This window comes from Triplophysa rosa, linkage group LG24 (assembly GCF_024868665.1).
Source record: "Triplophysa rosa linkage group LG24, Trosa_1v2, whole genome shotgun sequence".
NCBI classification, from domain to species: Eukaryota; Metazoa; Chordata; class Actinopteri; order Cypriniformes; family Nemacheilidae; genus Triplophysa; species Triplophysa rosa.
This window is the reverse complement of record NC_079913.1, coordinates 7,595,596-7,605,318: the sequence shown is the minus strand read 5'-3', so window position 1 is coordinate 7,605,318 and position 9,723 is coordinate 7,595,596.

Below are 9,723 nucleotides of genomic sequence, written 5' to 3'. Positions count from 1 at the left end.
TTTCTGGAGCAACACACCTCATGTTGCACCATTTTAAGTCAAGCTCTATAGAAACCACTTTTTAGATAAACCAAGAGAATATAATGCACCAAGACCCATACAAAAATATACAGATATGGAAATACGTTTTTATTTTCTTTAAATCTACTCAATTCTCACATATGCCTTTTCAAACTCTCTATAACAAGTACGGACACAAACTCAAAAAGAGATGATTTCTCCTTCATGTTAACTACAAAACAATGTAAATAGTAAAGTGCTTTATAATAATATATAACTAAAGTTTCTATAAGTGGAGCTATGTTAATATACGTTATTTTTTTTGTATATGTGCAGACCAGCCGCTAGTGCTCGAATTGAACCGTGTCAACGTTTTGGGGTGCACAACAAGTTGCTTAAAAATAGACTTAATAGATTTAATTACTGTAAATAATAAATTCACAATATTTACAGTATCTTGTCTGCACAAAATTTAGATTAGTCATTATTATTTTTTTTTAATATCTGAAGAACCCCCTAGGTCTATATTTTTACCTTATATAGGGGTCCCTAATGCCTTACGGGGGTCACGGATCCCCCCCAGCCCCCCCTCCTCAATTCGACCACTGCCAGCAACTATAAAAAATCTTTTTCCTAATAAATATTCTAGCTAACTAGGTCTTCTCTGTTGCCTGTGACTAGTTTGATCATTGGTATTAATAAAATCTTTCTTTTCTGTTCTTTAAGAGAGACACAACAATGCTCTACTAAAGAGAGGCGATAAACCCAGAGTAAGATTATCTTTGGCATTGTATGCAAATTACCTAATATTGAGTACCTCTGTTGTTCATCTGACGTTTTAAGGATTGTTTGTCTATGTATTATTACAGAAGACAATTTCCTGATACATCTCTCATTCACTGCCCCCAATAACACACTCAACATGATGAAACTCTCAGGTTCTCGAGGGCCAACCCAATATTGGGTGTTTTCTACTACCTCATACTGCAAGTATCAAGTATAGTAGTACTTTTAAGTAAATGTGAGCATTCTTATTTTTTTATCAGTATTTAAATATTACATACATTTAATATGGATTTGCTTATATTAGTATATACTGTATAGTAAATAGATCACCTATAGTATATTTCTATATGATATACAGTATAATATATAATATATAGTGATATAGTTTATTATATAGCCATGTGTGTGTATTATACTGTATATATTACAGCCAAAATGTCCATAAGTGTCATGGTTCTCACAATAAGTCTCAGTAAAACTCAGCCAGCAAGACCACATATACTCCTCATATCACTTTATATTCATAACGTGTGAGTACCCTGATGGAAAAAAAGGAAAAAAACTTTTACGCGTTCCACCGATCATTAGGCACAACCATTAGTGAACAGAGGTGATACTATCAGACCTGCCACGCTGTGGTCAAAACACACATTAATTTAGCTGCAGTCTGCATTGGGTCTATGCATGAATGTGAGCACCGAGTCACATAATGAGTCAAATCTTCAAAGTCATATCTACAGAACGCTACATGTGGAGCGAAATGCCATTCATTCCCATTTTGTCATAGTTCAGTGTTAGTTTAGAATCCTTTTACTACATTGGGGTTATTTGACAAGTTGCAAACACATTTATTAAAGATTAAATACACTGCTTGTGTGAAATTAAATGTATCATTTCTTATTTTTATGTCTATTAAATAATCATTGTGAGTTACAAGACTGTCACAGTCTACACTGTGTATGTACCCCTGACTGTGGCATGCTGTGAAAATAAATTTTCTGCATAAAAATGTGTGTTAATTGTTCATATGTGATCTGTTTTTGCTTCGTAAAATAATTGTTAATAATTATAATAGATAGAAAGCTCTTCTCCGAATAAGCTTAAATTGTTACAGTATATTGTATTTAACCTGGAATATTTCAGGCCTTTTATTTCAGGATGTTCTGAACAAACATCTCCCATGTATGAACTGTCAAGATGCCTGCAGTTCCATCTTACTGGGTGGCACCAACCTTTAAAGAGCACAAAGGCAAAAAGATTTCAGATTTTAGGAACTCGTTGTGCATTTATTTTTATGCTTTGTGTTGAGGCTGGATGGGGGACCCTGCTATTGCACGGTAGAACCCCTCATGTCCCCTTTACTCTGAGTCAGAGCTAAGTTTGGCTGTCGCTAAGTCCCACTTGGAAACCGAATGCCTCTCTTTGTCCCTGAGAGCAGGATGTCTCACATATGACATTTGGAGGGAGAGGAAAGCAGTCAGATGGGGCAACTTTCAGTGTAGAGTTACGTTGTCTGGCAGCTGAGAGGCGCAGAAATAAGAGCCGTAGTGTGAACGCGTGTGAGTATGTGCGCACATGTAGCACACCTGGCACCGACATCATCATTAGACCGTTCTTCTATAAATTATTGACACAGGTTTTGAAAGTCTGTAAGAAATCATTTTCTTACGTATATATATTTTAAAATAAAATAAATGCTCTAATTTATAGCAGATTAAGAGAATATATCTTAAATTAAGTTTATTTTTTATGCAATCTGCAGTTTGTTAGATTTATGCCTTGAAAATTTTTGCCAATGCATTATGAAAAAAATTAAAAATTAGAGTATGCTTTCTGAAAAGCGGTTTTAACTAGTATTATATTTATTATATAATATATAATAATACATATATTATACTTTAACTCATTTTAACTTATTATTTTAGGTCTTATTATCTTTTGCGATTCTGTTTTATTATACATATATGTGTCTTGTTTTATATAATCTTGCTGGGAAAAAAAACATATATATTGTTGTTGTTTGTAAAGATAAAAAATATCTGTCTACAGTCGTAATATTTAACAACTTGGTGGGGGGATCACTTGTTAGTGGAAAGATGACATTATGCTCCTCCAACTATATGGAGATGCACACGACACAACCCTGCTCACGCTAAGAGCTTGGGGATAATTGTGTATCCATCCCAGATGCTTTACTGCATTTATTGCCAACTTCCTCTGAATGCATGTACCTTGATGAGTGGTTTACAACGTTACGACACAGCCCTCGGATAAAAGGCAGACATCCACCAACTCGCCATCTATAGAGCTGTTAAGCCTTAATGACTTTACAGCGCATGGTGCGTTCTGCTGTAGCCTATGCACTTACCCCAACAGAATTTGCCTTCTATTCTGTGGCCTTCAAAAGAGTCAGGGTCCGGTTTCAGCAGTAATCCTTTCCAGGGAGGGGAGCGAGATGTTGACAGATAAGAGAGAAATAATAGCAGTTTATGGGTGAGCCAGAAATTAGGAAGAGTTGTGTTGGCAGTGCCTTGCATCTTGATAACATCAATGCCGACACAACATTCTGGGAAGCATGGTTTTCCTAAATTAACTAGTGTTTACCCGCCGAGCAAAAAAATGCCACGGCGATGAATGCAGTACAATGGATGTTTATATCTTTAGTTCACCCAGTTTAAAATTTCACTTCATATTTTGAGTTTCACTTTTTAACACAATAGATGTACATCGTGACCAGTCTAAAATACGACTTGTGCAGTGAAATGATAGCTTGGTGTTATAAATTTACCAATGAAGTGTATTTAAGTGACTTTTCATTTTTTTTTCATTTTTAAGGAAACAGTTTTACCTCATGACCTTTGATCTCAACCAAAATATTTGACGTTATTGACATCCAACCTGCAAAATAATTGCAAAATTCAAATTAAAAGCTGTTTGAGTGTCGGTGCTAAATTTTACATTTGTTCATTTTTACAAAGCTTTAAAACGTTTTTTTATTTTATGGTTTTAAAAATAGTATAATTGTATATAATGGTAGATACCTTTAGTATAGTTCCCCTAGTAGCTTTTTAGTGCTTATTTTTCTTTTGGAGCATGTTTACACCTTTGAGGAGGCGATTTGGTGGTTCCACTTTTCTTTTCTGTTTGGACCCTCCATCCCTCAACCCTGTTCCTTTTTTTCTCAATCTCTGCATGTCGGTGTCTTCTATAGCGGTAGGAGACTGATGAGTCCACCTGGACTCCCTGGTGTGTGTGATGTCCCTGTGAGAGAGAAACACAACGTGCACGCTGGCTCTTTAAGTGTGTGTTTGGATTCAGAAGCACAATACATGCTGCTGTGCTCACAGATGGTCACACTACAGGAACAACGCTCTGTTCAATCTCCATTGGTGAGAAAGAGAAGAAAAGAAGGTATTAGAGAGAAAGAGCCAGTGAGAGCAACAACAATCGTGCTTTCTGACCTATGGTGCAATATGGGTGGTATTTATACCTACTGCACTGAAGTGTGGTCAGCCTGTGGCCTTATAAAGTAACCGAGCCCTACAAAATATATGAATATCATTGCATAGATAATTCACTCCTAGATCTTTTATCCAATTTGACTTACAGCGCATTAGAAGATATGCTTTTTCAGTATAAAATACTTGAGTATGCTCAGGATGCACAGATTTTTGCCCAAGGGTCATTGGGTGTCATGGGACACACCAATGAAATAATCGGTGACGAGTGTGACCTCATGAATCTAAACATTCAACATATACATTGATTTTAAAGATAAGCTGCATTTCGCATTATAACTTCGCACTGCCTGCAGCAATCACTCCTTTTTTCAGACCTTGACCTTCAATATTTTGTTGAATGTAAATTTCCTGAATCGAATTATGTCTATTCATAATGCAGTTTTTAAACTAACCTCCTGTCCGTCATCTTTCAGCCTCATTTCCTTCGGCAGACACACAGCGTTAACCTGGTATGCTTGCGGTGTATTTTAAGTAGGTCAGACTTGAGGTCAAGTAATGTTGCGTTTTGCTTTCAAATCATGCAGCGCTGCTTACTAGGATAAAAGCAGGATGGCTTTTGTTGCTTGCGAAGAGAGAGTTTTATATTGAATGAATTCAATTAAATGTGACTCTTCTTTTTTCGCTGGAGGAAGGAATATGTCCCGCGTGTGCCCTTGTGCGTGACGTTCGGCATGCTTTTAAAGGTCTGGATGGACCTCAAAATAGCAAGTTGTCTTCCTCAGTAGGTTTTTAGCTTCCTTTAGGTTGGTGGCAAAATCACGCTATTTATTATACCGGAAAATGACAAAAATCTAGGCCAATATGGGATGTTTCATTATTCATTGACAAATTAATTGAACTTTTTGAAATGGCAGATGGAGCTGTTGATTGTAAATGTATTATATTGATGTTTGTCTTTGTTCGCCACTGAAAACTATCATAGGAAATAGTTTCATTCAATATTTGTGTGTGCCACATATTTGTATGCATATTGTTGATTTTTGTTACTATTCAAAATCTGAAATGTCTTTCCCTTGTTCACCGAAACAATGCTAATGTGTGAAGCCTATGAGTCAGTTTCATTTCAGATACTCTCTGTGTGAAACATCCGTGTAAGTAGACACTTGTTTGTGTGGCTAGATCCTTGTTGGAAGTATTCTTGAAAGACTTGATTTTCTTTCTTCTTTGAAGTACCCCCGTAAGACTTTTGAAATCTGCCTGTGTAAGTAATAGACTGCTGTCGTGTGGCTGTATGTGTCAGAAGTTTTTTTTAAAAGACTCGTTATTTTTTTTTAAGTACCCACGTATGACTTGCGTAGTCTTGCTTTTGTTGCATGAACACGATGAATGAGTCAGCGAGGCAAAGTGCTGGCTAGTCATTAAGAATAAATGTGTAGCCTTGCGAGAGCTGCCCTCTGAAATCATACCACTGTCACTCTCGGCTAAGTGCATTCAGACGCTCACACAATCTCGCTTGCCTGGCACTGTTGGTGCAGGGTTCTTTGCGCGCCAAAATCTTCCTGGCATAGGCTCATATAAAAATTCTGTATTTTTGCAGGGGAAAGATTAGGCTACCCTTCATTTTACTCTTTAATCGCCTGGGTTATTACCATATGCAAATGAGATTAATGCATTTATGTACATTGGGTGGGGCTGTTAGGCAGTGACAGGTTTTTTGGTTTTCACACACCTTGTTTCACTGGAAATGGAGGCACATACAAACCATTAAAAACGATGGATCAATATGTTTGGACTTTATCTGATGGCGCAATATTGAACCCCAGTGACATCTCCTTTTCCTAGCTGGAGATGTCACTTGCTGGTTATTTTGGGACCAAACATTGGTCTTTGTGTTTCAGATGTGTGCCAGCAGAGTAGTCACAGGTGAATTTTATCACATTGAATAACAATGTCTAAGGTGGTTGGATTGCATGATCCAGGCTTTCTCATGGTATATTATTTACGTATTTTATCATAATTTAGAATATCTCAAATTTTGTCTTGCAATCTTGCAAAAACATTTTTAAGTGTCAGTACTATTTAAACCCACTTCATAAAAGCACCCATGTATACTGTATATAACACGTTCTGTATATATGTATTTCTCTGCAAAACACATTGTATATAGGACATCTTTAGCTTAAACTAAATCGAATCTGCATTCTTTGCACAGTCACTATATAAACGTCAAAAGTTAATCTATAGACCGTCTGGAAACATTTAATGACTGTAGTGGTGGGTAAATGTGGCTAATTTCATAGCTGCTCTTGTTCTACTTTTCAAAAAGCCTGTGCATCTGGGAGCTGCTCTATATTTTATTATTGGTCTCTGTGTTTTATTATTCCGATCCCTCCAGTGAGCAAATTGCAGGCCAACCATCGTCCTCATGTCCATCGTCATAATGAAATGGATCGAGATGAAGAATAGTAAGCTACAAATGCAGGTGCATCTTATTGTCATTGCATTGTTTTGGCTAAAAATGATTATACTAAAATAGTTAGATAGCTTTGTAGACTATATTTTAGCATAAAAACTGTTTACACCGTTTCTACACCGGATGCGACAGGCGCGACGCGATATGACAACCTGCTTGTTCTTAATGGCAAACCGGCTTTCAATCGTTTCATAGCAAGTGTTACATAACCTTCTAAAACATCACAGTCAGTTTAATTTTTCACATCATATGGTATGAGATTAAAACACTTGCCACGCAAAAACATTAAAACGTCCCTTCTGCCAGCCTTCTTTGTTTTCAGATCACATTGACGAATAGGCTCAAATTCAATCTGCAGTTAAGAGGGATCGGAAAGTTTGAGAACATTAGTTTGAAAGTACTAAAAGATTGTATAAAACAAATGACATTTTGCTAACTAATTTGACATGACTATTCAAATAAGGGACAGTTCACCCAAAAATAAAAAAAATGATGTCATCATTTATTCACCCTCATGCAGAACCTGTGTACGACACAAAAGAAGATATTTGAAGAAAAGTCTCAATGGTTTTGTGTCCATGCGATAGAAGTCAATGGGGTTCAATGCTGTTTGGTTACCAACGTTCTTGAAAACATCTCTTTGTGGTCTCTAATAGAAAGGAAGTCATACAGGTTTGGTACGACATGAGTGAGCTTAAGTGCATCCTGTCATGAAAACAAAACCGGAGCACACGTTTTTATAAATGATCTGTGAAATGTAAATCTAACGATATCTCTTCAGTTTTCAACTGGAAGTTTTTAACGTTTCCTGTTTATTAGTTTAAATGACCCATCAGTGTTGACAACACGGCAGCTTATTTCCATTTTCTCTGTGTCTGCTATAGAAAAGCATGCACATTTCATTTTAATTTCTCAAAGCTTGTTAGACAAAAAGGGGACTGACTAGAGTGACTGGTACTTCAACAGATGGCACCAACATGTTGAGAGAAGTGCCCCCAATCCGACCGTGGTTCAGAAAACTAATTATGCGCGTGTCAGAGAGGAGCCGAGCAGCAATGCGGTGGCATTTAGACATCACAGGCGCGTACAATGGCTCTTCTTATCCACTCTGCTTGGGCGGAGATGATTCTGCAATTAAAATGTTACTCATTAAACGGAGGAAAATGTTAAATGGTCGTTAAGTCTTTAATTTGCCAAACCTGTTCCTCAACTATTAGGTTTTTTAATGGTTCAGCGCCGTTGCCGGATCCCCCGGGGAGGTAGGGACAGGGGGGTCAGTTGTGTTAAAATCTAATTTAAATCATGAAAATAGATAAACGAAAGAGTTTTGACAAATCATTTTTAAGAGCAACATGGGACGCAAAGGCAGTGGCAAGGTTACAGCAATTACATTACATTCTTTTCTAATGTGTTTATGCTGTAGTACGAATGCCAAATTTAGCTTCTCGTATGGTCGTACGGTGATTACAGAACGCAATTAGAATGGATAAAGGCAGGTGATTCAGAGTAATTATCCTCTAACTGAATTAGCGTGGCGGCAGCATGCAGGGAAAATGAAAGGCAGTAGCTGACATACACATCAGCTACATCATTCTTTTAGTCACTTCCCACTTAACACATGAATTATTGATCACAAGCTGATCAATAATAGCTGAAGTGTAGCCTATATACGCCATGCACCGTTGGTTAGTGAAATGTTTCTTATGGCTTTCAACATTTTGATCTGAAGGCGTACAGGTATCTGTATATGTGTAGACATCATATCTGAAATGTGCAAACACATTAGTGTCTTCCAAAGATTTTTAAAATGGCTTACTTTGACTGAACAATGAAGAAAAAGCAACAAGCGCTCAACATACACAACCCCTTCAATATGGTTTGAAAAGCATGTCATTGTGAGACGTCAAAAAGTTGGATTTATAAGCAAAACAGCTTATTAATAAAACTATATGATGTTTATTTAAAAATGTTAAAATGCAGAACAGTTTGTGCGAGGGTTAGGCGTAGGGCTGGAATATACAGTTTGTATAAAAATCATTATGTCTAAGGAAAGTCCCCATAAATCATGGAAACCCATCATGTGTGTGTTGCCTTGGGAAAGAGGGGCCCAAATAAAATAATAAAAAGTATAAAATTATATCATATAAATTGCTTTGATATGCTATTTTAGAGGTTTTTTAAAAACAAAAAGCTTTGGCATTTTATTGCATTTATGTTTCTCGATAGTCACAGCCTCTGTATTATGTGTTTGTATTGTGTACATGTGCTAAGTTCCATGCGGTTGGCTATGGGGTAAACAGGTTGTGGCTTTTGTTCAATGCTCTGTCATCAGAATCTGGGTTGAAGCCTCACATGTAAAGTGTAAAGTGCCCGTTTGATAAACTGGTCAAAATCATGTTTGGGTTTGTTCCACAGTCTGCGAGCAGAGCCCAAGGCCAGAGGAAACAACAAACTCTCTCTCTCTCTCTCTCTCTCTCATCAGCCCATCTGTCTACCTTTGTTAGTGTGTGTGAGTGTGTGCCATGTGGGTGGAGGTGACTGCCAGACAGTGGGGCAGGTGTGCAAGCAGAGCTCACACACACATACGCATATACACACACCAGACAGACGCACCTCATTGTCTAGGTGTGTTTTCTGTTCTCGATACCCCTCGCATATGTCACTGATGCTGGCTTAAGCCACCGTAAACAAAACATTTGCCCTTATCAGATCATTCTTTAAACATTTCCATTGGACCCTTTGAAATGTGACGTGCAATTTAGCAACAGTCAGTCGTGTGATGGGGTTTTCTTCCATCATTTTTTTTGATTGACTTTCAATTTGTCGAACAATAACAATGTGCAATAATAAAATTTTATGCATGACAGGAAAGAAGTAACGAATGTAATTTGCGCCATTTTCTATTAGCATTCTGTGTTGGAAATGACATGTTGAATATTTTGGGAATGTCTTTCGACATTCCTTACAAATGTCCTATTGTTCCTTGGAAGACAAAATCTTATT